Below are 13235 nucleotides of genomic sequence, written 5' to 3'. Positions count from 1 at the left end.
GGCCCGGATGGTTTTCCTGCACTTTTTCCAGCGTCATTGGGATGTCTATGGCGAGGAAATAACTAGGGTGGTACTCAAGATTGTTGATGGGACAAAGTCTGCCGAGTGCATAAACAAAACAATCTTGGTGCTTATCCCAAAGAATTCTATCACAGTAGTCTTTACAATGTCCTATATAAGATAGCATCCAAGGTGATTTGTAATCGGTTGAAGCTAGTTTTGCCTAAAATTGTGTCAGAGGAGCAATCAGATTTTGCACCAGGCAGGTTACTCACTAACAACATCATCACAGCGTATGAATTAATGTTTGCACTTCATGAAGCGCAATAGGGCAAAGAAGCATCAATCTTGTGCCTTGAAGCTTGACATGATGAAAGCATATGATAGGGTGGAGTGGCCCTATCTTCGAGTTGTCATGTTTAAATTGGGCTTCACCACTAAATGGGTGGATGTTGTTATGAATCTGGTTTGCTCGGTAAAATTTTCAGTAATGTTTAATGGAAAGAAGTTACAGAAGTTCAAGCCATCACGTGGAATTCGCCAAGGGGACCCCATATCCACATACTTGTTCTTGTTAGCAGAAGAGGACATGTCGTGCCTCCTAAAGTCAAGAAGAGAGTCATCCAACCTAAGTGGGATACAAGTGGCCCCATCGACGCCATCGGTAAACCATCTTTTATTCGCAGATGATAGCCTACTGTTCTTTAAAGAAAATAGTATGGGAGCTACTGAGGTGAACCAGGTGCTGTATATTTATTGTCAAGCCACGGGGCAACAAATCAATTATGCAATATCATCCATCTTCTTCAGTAAAGGGGTCCCGAAAAATGTAAGACATGACATGAAAGGTGTGCTAAATGTTCCCAATGAGACATTGAACGAAAAGTACTTAGGAATGCCGCCTGACATTGGATCATCAAAGAGTGGAGCGTTCAAGTACTTGAAGGACCGCCCATGGAGTAAGATTCAGGGATGGTTGAGCCAATTTTTAATGCAAGCTTGGGATCCAATCCAAGCCAAATCTGGAGAGCAATTGTTGATGGTCGAGACATTCTTGCTCAAGGTTTGATCAAGAGAGTTGGCAATGGGGAAGATACAATGATTTGGTTAGATAATTGGTTGCCAAGAGACGCGATGTTGAAACCATATGGATGTATGATGCAGGACCCGCCTCAGCGGGTCGCAGAACTTATAAACTCAACGATGGCGACCTGGGACATGCAGAAGGTCCGCCAAGTTTTTCTTCCTTTCGACGCTAAGGTCATAGCAGGAATACCATTGTGTACAAACATTGTTTCAGATTTTTGGTGTTGGCACTTGAAGAAAAATGGCCAATTCTCTATAAGATCATCTTATAATATGTTGGTTGCAACAAAACACAAAAGGGAGGTGTGGCTAGAAGGTTCAGTGGGTTCATCTGGCATAAGGGTGAGGAGAAGCAGTGGAAATTGTTGTGGAAAACTCAAGTCCCGGCCAAGGTTAGGATGTTCCTATGGAGGTTGTCAAAGCAATCGTTGCCGACGGAAGATGTGCGTGCTCACCGACAGATGTCAAACACCTCGGGGCGTGGTCTTTGTGGTGCTCCGGATTCATGGCGGCACTCGCTAATAGAATGTACTATGGGGCCCTGGTGGATGATGAACTAGGGCAAGCTTTGGTCCCCAACACGGAGCAGCATGCAAAGCACTAGCTATTCTCACAGATTGATTCATTATCACATGTGCCCTTTGAAGGAAATATGCCCTAGAGGCAATAAGAAAGTTGTTATTTTAGATTTCCTGATTCATGATGAAGGTATATTATTCATGCTGGAATTGTATTCATCAGAAACCTAAATACATGTGTGAATACATAAACAAATACCATGTCCCTAGTAAGCCTCTACTAGACTAGCTTGTTTATCAAAGATGGTTAAGGTTTCCTAACCATAGACATGTGTTGTCATTTGATAACGGGATCACATCATTAGGAGAATGATGTGATGGACAAGACCCATCCGTTAGCTTAGCATAATGATCGTTCAGTTTATTGCTATTGCTTTCTTCATGTCAAATACATATTCCTTCGACTATGAGATTATGCAACTCCCAGATACCGGAGGAATACCTTGTGTGCTATCAAACGTCACAAGTAACTGGGTGATCATAAAGATGCTCTACAGGTATCTCTGAAGGTGTTTGTTGAGTTGGCATAGATCGAGATTAGGATTTGTCACTCCGAGTATCGGAGAGGTATCTCTGGGCCCTCTCGGTAATACACATCATAAGCTTGCAAGCAAATGACTAAGGAGCTTAGTCACGAGGTGATGTATTACGGAATGAGTAAAGAGACTTGTCGGTAATGAGATTGAACTTGGTATGAAGATACCAACGATCGAATCTCGGACAAGTAACATACTGATGGAGAAAGGGAATACCTATGTTGTCATAAGGGTTCGACCAATAAAGATCTTTGTAGAATATGTAGGAGCCAATATGGGCATCTAGGTCCGCTATTGGTTATTGACCGGAGAGGTGTCTCGGTCATGTCTACATAGTTCTCGAACCCTAAGGGTCCGCACGCTTAACGTTCGATGTCGATTTGGTATTATATGAGTATGTGTTTTGGTGACCGAATGTTGTTCGGAGTCCTGGATGTGATCACAGACATGACAAGGAGCTCCGAAATGGTCCGTAGGTAAATATCGATATATAGGATGATACTATTTGGTCTCCGGAATTGTTTCGGAATGCACCGTGAAGTTATCGGAATACCGGAAGGAGTTCCGGGGGCACCGGGAGAGTATTGGGCCTTAGTGGGCCAAGTAGAGGGGAACACACCAGCCCACATGGGCTGGTGCGTGATACGTCTCCGTCGTATCTATAATTTTTGATTGTTCCATGCCAATATTATACAACTTTCATATAGTTTTGGCAACTTTTTATACTATTTTTGGGACTAACATATTGATCCAGTGCCCAGTGCCAGTTCCTGTCTGTTGCATGTTTTTTGTTTCGCAGAAAACCCATATCAAATGGAGTCATAGCGGGATAAAAACTGATGGAGATTTTTTTTTGGAATATTTATGATTTTTGGTAAGAAGAATCAACGCGAGACGATGCCCGAGGGGGGCATGAGGCAGGGGAGCGCACCCGAGGGGGTCAGGCGTGCCCTGGACCCTCATGGCCACCCTGTAAGGCGGTTGGAGCCCTTCTTTCGCTGCAAGAAAGCTAATATCCGGATAGAGATCGCGCCCAAAATTCAGCCCAATCGGAGTTACGGATCTCTGGTTATAAAAGAAACGGTGAAACGGCAGAATCAGGAACGCAGAAACAGAGAGAGACAAAGAGACAGATCCAATCTCGGAGGGGCTCTCGCCCCTCCCACGCCATGGAGACCAAGGACCATAGGGAGAACCCTTCTCCCACCTAGGGAGAAGGCCAAGGAAGAAGGAGAAGGAGGGGGGCTCTCTCCCCCTCACTTCCGGTGGCGCCGGAACGCCGCCGGGGCCATCATCATCACCGTGATCTACACCAACACCTCCGTCATCTTCACCAACATCCTCATCACCTTCCCCCATCTATCTACAGCGGTCCACTCTCCCGCAACCCACTGTACCCTCTACTTAAACATGGTGCTTTATGCTTCATATTATTATCCAATGATGTGTTGCCATCCTATGATGTCTAAGTAGATTTTCGTTGTCCTGTCGGTAATTGATGAATTACTATGATTGGTTTAATTTGCTTGTGGTTATGTTGCTGTCCTTTGGTGCCCATCATACGAGCGCGCGTGTGGATCACACCATAGGGTTAGTTGTATGTTGATAGGACTATGTATTGGAGGGCAAGAGTGACAGAAGCTTCAACCTAGCATAGAAATTGATGCATACGGGATTGAAGGGGGACCAATATATCTTAATGCTATGGTTGCGTTTTACCTTAATGAACGTAGTAGTTGCGGATGCTTTCTAATAGTTCCAATCATAAGTGCATAGAACTCCAAGTCAGGGATGACATGCTAGTAGTGGCCTCTCCCACATAAAACTTGCTATCGGTCTAGTAAAGTAGTCAATTGTTTAGGGACAATTTCGCAACTCCTACCACCACTTTTCCACACTCGCTATACTAACTTTATTGCTTCTTTATCTAAACAGCCCCTACTTTTTATTTACTCGCTCTTTATTGTCGCAAACCTATCCAAAAACACCTACAAAGTACTTCTAGTTTCATACTTGTTCTACGTAAAGCGAACGTCAAGCGTGCGTAGAGTTGTATCGGTGGTCGATAGAACTTGAGGGAATATTTGTTCTACCTTTAGCTCATCGTTGGGTTCAACACTCTTACTTATCGAAAGAGACTACAATTGATCCCCTATACTTGTGGGTTATCAAGACCTTTTTCTGGCGCCGTTGCCGGGGAGTTATAGCGTGGGGTGAATATTCTCGTGTGTGCTTGTTTGCTTTATCACTAAGTAGTTTTTATTTGTTGTTCTAAGTTGTTTTCTATCTTTAGTTATGGGTAGGAAACGCAAAATGCCAAAAAAATTAGTTGTACCTACTACACCAATGGTTGAAGAACCATTTAAAATCTATCACACTCCTAAAGCTTTTTACTTGGATCATCTTCGATCCCTTTGTGCTCGTGCTGAAACCCCAACTAGCTTAGTTGAGGGCAAATCTTTAGATGAGCATGCTTGTTATGTGCGACACCGCTTATCTAAAAAAGGGGAACTTTTACTGGATCAAATTCATCGTTTGCAGTGTTATGCTTGGAATTTATGTGAAATATATGATGTTACTTGTTGTTGTGAAAACCCTAAGAAACACCTTCCCTACCAATGTGAGTTTAGTGATAATGGAATCGTATCTTCGTATGCTAAGAGTGTTTATAATTACTATGATGTTCAACAAATTGAAGAATTTGTTGCTTTTAAGGGTGCTTATGAAATTGCTTCTTTGATTGAAAAGTATGAGGCTACTCTTTACAAATCTGAAAATTTTGCCATACTTAAATATTGTTATGATAATTATGCTTCTAATCCTTATATTAAACCATATATTGAGGACTCCTCCGCTGTCCAAGAAGAGATTAATATTTTGCAGGAGTCTATGGAAGAAGAAATTAATGACATTGTGAGCTCATTGGATGAAAAAGATGAGGAGGAGAGCGAAGAACAAAAGGAGGAAGAGCGGATTGATCACCCGTGCCCACCTTCTAACGAGAGTAACTCTTCAAATCATACATTGTTTAATTTCCCTTCGTGCTTACCGAAGGATGAATGCTATGATAATTGTTATGATCCCGTTGATTCTTTTGAAATATCCCTTTTTGATGATGCTTGCTATGCTTGTGGCCAAGATGCCAATATGAATTATTCTCATGGAGATGAACTTGCTATAGTTCCTTATGTTAAACATGAAATTGTTGCTATTGCACCCACGCATGATAGTCCTATTATCTTTTTGAATTCTCCCGACTACACTATATCGGAGAAGTTTGCCCTTATTAAGGATTATATTGATGGGTTGCCTTTTACCGTTGCACATGATGATTTTGATGAATATAATATGCATGTGCTTGCTTCTCCTACTTGCAATTATTATGAGAGAGGAACTATATCTCCACCTCTCTATGTTTCCCACATGATAAAATTGCAAGAAACTGTTTATACAATGCATTGGCCTTTACTATGTGTGCATGAATTGTTCTTCTATGACATGCCGATGCATAGAAAGAGAGTTAGACTTCGTCATTACATGATATATGTTACTTTGTGCTCACTACTAAATTACAAATCATTGTTAATCAAAATTGGCTTTGATATACCTTGGGATCCGGGTGGATCCATTACTTGAGCACTATATGCCTAGCTTAATGGCTTTAAAGAAAGCGCTGCCAGGGAGACAACCCGGAAGTTTTAGAGAGTCATTTATTTTTGTTGTGTGCTTTTATAAAGTTTAAAAATAAAAATAATGTGCCGAGGTTTGCCTTTAGGATGTTTACATTGCTTGTTGGTTTGTGCGGTGCAGGACAGAAACTTTGGCTGTAGTGCGCGATTTTACATTTTTTTATTGGAACGTCAAATGGTTCTGAAACTTTTTGCACTGTCTTTCTATAAAAAATTTTATTTTTCCTAATTTTGGCAGAATTTTTGGAGTACCATAGGTATGGTGAATGTTCATATTATTACAGACTGTCCTATTTAAAACAGATTCTGTTTTTGATGCATAGTTTGCTTGTTTTGATGAAACTATTGATTTATATCAGTGGATTAAGCCATGGAAAAGTTATATTAAAGTAGCTAAAATGCAAAAACAAAATATGAATTGGTTTGCAACAGTACTTAGAGTAGTGATTTGCTTTATTATACTAACGGATCTTACCGAGCTTCTGTTGTGTTTTGTGTGGATGAAGTGTTCGAAGATCGAGGAGGTCTCGATGTGAGGAGAAGGAGGAGAGGCAAGAGCTCAAGCTTGGGGATGCCCAAGACACCCCAAGTAAATATTCAAGAAGACTCAAGCGTCTAAGCTTGGGGATGCCCCAGAAGGCATTCCATCTTTCTTCAACAAGTATCGGTATGTTTTTGGATTCGTTTCGTTCATGCGATATGTGCAAATCTTGGAGCGTCTTTTGCATTTAGTTTTCACCTTTCTTTTATGCACCATGCTGGTATGAGATAGTCCTTGGTTGATTTATAGAATGCTCATTGCACTTCACTTATATCTTTTGAGTATGGCTTTATAGAATGCTTCATGTGCTTCACTTATATCATTTGAAGTTTGGATTGCCTGTTTCTCTTCACATAGAAAACTGTCATTTGTAGAATGCTCTTTTGCTTCACTTATATTTGTTAGAGTGTGGGCATATCTTTTGTGGAAAGAATTAAACTCTCTTGATTCACTTATATCTATTTAGAGAGATGACAGGAATTGGTCATTCACATGGTTAGTCATAAAATCCTACATAAAACTTGTAGATCACTGAATATGATATGTTTGATTCCTTGCAATAGTTTTGCGATATAAAGATGGTGATATTAGAGTCATGCTAGTGGGTATTTGTGGATTGTAGAAATACTCGTGTTGAATTTTGTGATTCCCGTAGCATGCACGTATGGTGAACAGTTATGTAACGAAGTTGGAGCATGAGGTATTTATTGATTGTCTTCCTTATGAGTGGCGGTCGGGGACGAGCGATGGTCTTTTCCTACCAATCTATCCCCCTAGGAGCATGCGCGTAGTACTTTGTTTTGATGACTAATAGATTTTTGCAATAAGTATGTGAGTTCTTTATGACTAATGTTGAGTCCATGGATTATACACACTCTCACCCTTGCATCATTGCTAGCCTCTTCGGTACCGTGCATTGCCCTTTCTCACCTTGAGAGTTGTGCAAACTTCGCCGATGCATCCAAACCCTGTGATACGATACGCTCTATCACACATAAGCCTCCTTATATCTTCCTCAAAACAGCCACCATACCTACCTATTATGGCATTTCCATAGCCATTCCGAGATATATTGCCATGCAACTTCCATCATCATCATATACATGACTTGAGCATTTATTGTCATATTGCTTTGCATGATCGTAAGATAGCTAGCATGATATTTTCATGGCTTGTCCATTTTTTGATGTCATTGCTACGCTAGATCATTGCACATCCCGGTACACCGCCGGAGGCATTCATATAGAGTCATATGTTTGTTCTAGCATCGAGTTGTAATATTGAGTTGTAAGTAAATAAAAGTGTGATGATCATCATTATTAGAGCATTGTCCCAGTGAGGAAAGGATGATGGAGACTATGATTCCCCCACAAGTCGGGAGGAGACTCCGGACGAAAAAAAGGAGGCCATAAAAAAAGAGAAAGGCCCAAAAAAATGAGAGAAAAAGAGAGAAGGGGCAATGCTACTATCATTTTACCACACTTGTGCTTCAAAGTAGCACCATGATCTTCATGATAGAGAGTCTCCTATGTTGTCACTTTCATATACTAGTGGGAATCTTTCATTATAGAACTTGCCATGTATATTCCAATGATGGGCTTCCTCAAAATGCCCTAGTTCTTCATGAGCAAGCGAGTTGGATGCACACCCACTTAGTTTCTTTTTGAGCTTTCATACATTTATAGCTCTAGTGCATCCGTTGCATGGCAATCCCTACTCACTCACATTGATACTATTGATGGGCATCTCCATAGCCATCGATACGCCTAGTTGATGTGAGACTCCGGACGAAAAAAGAAAAAAAAAGAGAAAGGCCAAAAAAAGAAGGCAAAGAAAAACAAAAAAAGAGAGAAAAAGAGAGACGGGACAATGTTACTATCCTTTTACCACACTTGTGCTTCAGAGTAGCACCATGTTCTTCATATAGAGAGTCTCTTGAGTTATCACTTTCATATACTAGTGGGAATTTTCATTATAGAACTTGGCTTGTATATTCCGATGATAGGCTTCCTCAAATGCCCAAGGTCTTCATGAGCAAGCAAGTTGGATGCACACCCACTTAGTTTCCAGTTTGAGCTTTCATACACTTATAGCTCTTAGTGCATCCGTTGCATGGCAATCCCTACTCCTCACATTGACATCAATTGATGGGCATCTCCATAGCCCGTTGATTAGCCGCGTCGATGTGAGACTTTCTCCTTTTTGCCTTCTCCACACAACCTCCACCATCATATTCTATTCCACCTATAGTGCTATGTCCATGGCTCACGCTCATGTATTGTGTGAAAATTGAAAAGATTTGAGAACGTCAAAAGTATGAAACAATTGCTTGGCTTGTCATCGGGGTTAAGCATGATGTGAATATTTTGTGTGGTGAAGATGGAGCATAGCCAGACTATATGATATTGTAGGGATAACTTTCTTTGGCCATGTTATTTTGAAAAGACATGATTTCTTTATTAGTATGCTTGAAGTATTATTGTCTTAATGTCAAATGATAGACTATTTCTTTGAATCACTCGTGTCTTAATATTCACGCCATGATTAGATTACATGGTCAAGATTATGCTAGGTAGCATTCCACATCAAAAATTATCTTTTTTATCATTTACCTACTCGAGGACGAGCAGGAATTAAGCTTGGGGATGCTGATATGTCTCCGTCGTATCTATAATTTTTTATTGTTCCATGCCAATATTATACAACTTTCATATACTTTTGGCAACTTTTTATACTATTTTTGGATCTAACATATTGATCCAGTGCCCAGTGCCAGTTCCTGTTTGTTGCATGTTTTTGTTTCGCAGAAAACCCATATCAAACGGAGTCCAAACGGGATAAAAATTGATGGAGATTTTTTTTGGAATATTTATGATTTTTGGGAAGAAGAATCAACGCGAGACGATGCCCGAGGGGGCCACGAGGCAGGGGGGCGCGCCCCAGGGGGTCAGGCGTGCCCTGGACCCTCGTGGCCACCCCGTAAGGCGGTTGGAGCCCTTCATTCGCCACAAGAAAGCTAATATCCGGATAGAGATCGTGTCCAAAATTCAGCCCAATCGGAGTTACGGATCTCCGGTTATAAAAGAAACGGTGAAAGGGCAGAATCAGGAACGCAGAAACAGAGAGAGACAGAGAGACAGATCCAATCTCGGAGGGGCTCCCGCCCCTCCCACGCCATGGAGACCAAGGACTAGAGGGAGAACCCTTCTCCCACCTAGGGAGAAGGCCAAGTAAGAAGGAGAAGGAGGGGGGGCTCTCTCCCCCTCACTTCCGGTGGCGCCGGAACGCCGCCGGGGCCATCATCATCACCGCGATCTACACCAACACCTTCGTCATCTTCACCAACATCCTCATCACCTTCCCCCATCTATCTACAGCGGTCCACTCTCCCGCAACCCGCTGTACCCTCTACTTGAACATGGTGCTTTATGCTTCATATTATTATCCAATGATGTGTTGCCATCCTATGATGTCTGAGTAGATTTTCGTTGTCCTATCGGTAATTGATGAATTGCTATGATTGGTTTAATTTGCTTGTGGTTATGTTGTTGTCCTTTGGTGCCCATCATATGAGCACGTGCGTGGATCACACCATAGGGTTAGTTGTATGTTGATAGGACTATGTATTGGAGGGCAAGAGTGACAGAAGCTTCAACCTAGCATAGAAATTGATGCATACGGGATTGAAGGGGGACCAATATATCTTAATGCTATGGTTGGGTTTTACCTTAATGAAAGTTAGTAGTTCGGATGCTTGCTAATAGTTCCAATCATAAGTGCATAGAATTCCAAGTCAGGGATGACATGCTAGCAGTGGCCTCTCCCACATAAAACTTGCTATCGGTCTAGTAAAGTAGGCAATTGCTTAGGGACAATTTTGCAACTCCTACCACCACTTTTCCACACTCGCTATACTAACTTTATTGCTTCTTTATCTAAACAGCCCCTATTTTTTATTTACTCGCTCTTTATTATCTTGCAAACCTATCCAAAAACACCTACAAAGTACTTCTAGTTTCATACTTGTTCTAGGTAAAGCGAACGTCAAGCATGCGTAGAGTTGTATCGGTGGTCGATAGAACTTGAGGGAATATTTGTTCTACCTTTAGCTCCTCGTTGGGTTCGACACTCTTACTTATCGAAAGAGGCTACAATTGATCCCCTATACTTGTGGGTTATCAGTGCGCCCCCCTTATGGCAGCCACACCCAATTGGATGGAAAGGGGAGGCGCCACCTCCTCTTACCATATCCAGGAGAGGGGGTGGGAAGGAAATAAGGGGGCGCCTCCTCCCTTTCCTTTCCCCTTGCGCCAATTTCTGGTGGGGGGTCACCAAAGGGAGGAGCCCTAGGGCTGCCGTCGCACCACTTGGGGCGCCCTAGGGGCTGCCTCCTCCCCTCCCACACCTATATATATATGTGGGGAGGGGTGCCACACAATACACAACTTATTCCACGCCGTGTGTTGGCACCCCTCCGCTCTAGATCGTCGCAGTGCTTAGGCGAAGCCCTGCGGGATTGCTTCACCACCACCGTCACCACGCCGTTATGCTGACAAAACTCATCTACTACATCGCCCCGCTTGCTGGATCAAGATGACGAGGACGACACCGAGCTGAACTTGTGCGGAACGCGAGGTGCCATGCGTTCGGTACTTGATCGGGCGGATCACGAAGGTGTACGACTACATCAACCGAAAGGTCGAACATGATTCATATAGTAGATATGATCAACATAGAGATGTTCGCCATTGATGACTACCCCATCTCACATGATGATCGGACATGGATTTTGATATGGATCATGTATCACTTAGACAACTTGAGGGATCTTGATTTTAGTGGGAGTTCATTAGTAATTTGATTAATTGAACTTAATTTATCATGAACTTAGTTCTGATAATATTTGCAAATCTATGTTGTAGATCAATAGCTCACGATATAGCTCCCCTTTTTATTTTTTTATATGTTCCTAGAGAAAAATAATTTGAAAGATGATAGTAGCAATGATGCGGACTGGGTCCGTGATTTGAGGATTATCCTCATTGCTGCATCGAAGAATTATGTTCTTGATGCACCGCTAGGTGACAGACCTATTGCAGGAGCATATGCAGACGTTATGAATGTTTGACAAGCTCGGTATGATGACTACTTGATAGTTTAGTGCGCCATGCTTTACGGCTTAGAACCGGGACTTCAGAAATGTTTTGAACGCCACGGAGTATATGAGATGTTCCAAGAGTTGAAATTGGTACTTCAGACTCATGCCCATGTCGAGAGGTATGAGACCTCTGACAAGTACTTCACCTACAAGATGGAGGAGAATAGCTCAACCAGTGAGCATGTGCTCAGAATGTCTGGGTACTACAATCACTTGAATCAAGTGGGAGTTAATCTTCCAGATAAGATAGTGATTGACAGAGTTCTCTAGTCACTATCACCAAGCTACTAGAACTTCGTGATGAACTATAATATGCAAGGGATGACGAAAATGATTCCCGGGCTCTTCGCGATGCTGAAATTGCGAAGGTAGAAATCAAGAAAAAGCATCAAATGTTGATGGTTAACAAGATCACTAGTTTCAAGAAAAAGGGCAAAGGGAAAGAAAGGGAACTTCAAGAAGAATGGCAAGCAAGTTTCCACTCCCATGAAGAAGCCCAAATCTGGACCTAATCCTGAAACTGAGTGCTTCTACTGCAAAGGAATGGTCACTAGAAGCGGAAGTGCCCCAAATACTTGGCGGATAAGAAGGATGGCAAAGTGAACAAAAGTATATTTGATATACATGTTTTTGATGTGTACCTTACTTGTGTTCATAGTAGCCCCTGGGTATTTGATACTGGTTCAGTTGCTAAGATTAGTAACTCGAAATAGGAGTTGCAGAATGAACAGAGACTAGTTAAGGGCGAGGTGACGATATGTGTTGGAAATGATTCCAAGGTTGATAAGATCACCATCACACACTCCCTCTACCTTCGGGATTAGTTTGGAACCTAAATAAATGTTATTTGGTGTTTGCGTTGAGCATAAATATGATTGGATCATGTTTATTGCAATACGGTTATTCATTTAAGTCAGAGAATAACTGTTGTTCTGTTTACATGAATGAAACCTTCTATGGTCATACACCAAATGTAAATGGTTTATTGAATCTCGATCGTAGTGATACACATATCCATAATATTGATGCCAAAATATGCAAAGTTGATAATGATAGTGCAACATTCTTGTGGCACTACCGTTTAGGTCATATTGGTGTAAAGCGCATGAAGAAACTCCATGCAGATGGACTTTTGGAATCACTTGATTATGAATCATTTGATACTTGTGAACCATGCCTCATGGGCAAGATGACTAAAACTCCGTTCTCCGAAACAATGGAGCGAGCTAATAACTTATTGGAAATAATACATACAGATGTATGTGGTCCGATGAGTGTTGAAGCACGCGGCGGGTATTGTTATTTTATGACCTTCACAGATGATTTGAGTATGTATGGGTATATCTACTTGATGAAACATAAGTCTGAGACATTTAAAAAGTTCAAAGAATTTCAAAGTGAAGTAGAGAATCATCATAATAAGAAAATAAAGTTTCTACGATCTGATCGCGGAGGCGAATATTTGAGTTACGAGTTTGGCCTTCATTTAAAACAATTTCGAATTGTTTCACTACTCACGCCGCCTGGAACGCCACAGTGTAATGGTGTGTCCGAACATCGTAACCGTACTTTATTGGATATGGTGCGATCTATGATGTCTCTTACCGATTTACCACTATCATTTTGGGGTTATGCATTAGAGACAAC

The sequence above is a fragment of the Aegilops tauschii genome, chromosome 7 (genome assembly GCF_002575655.3).
Source record: "Aegilops tauschii subsp. strangulata cultivar AL8/78 chromosome 7, Aet v6.0, whole genome shotgun sequence".
Classification (NCBI taxonomy): domain Eukaryota; kingdom Viridiplantae; phylum Streptophyta; class Magnoliopsida; order Poales; family Poaceae; genus Aegilops; species Aegilops tauschii.
This window is presented reverse-complemented; position numbering follows the sequence as displayed.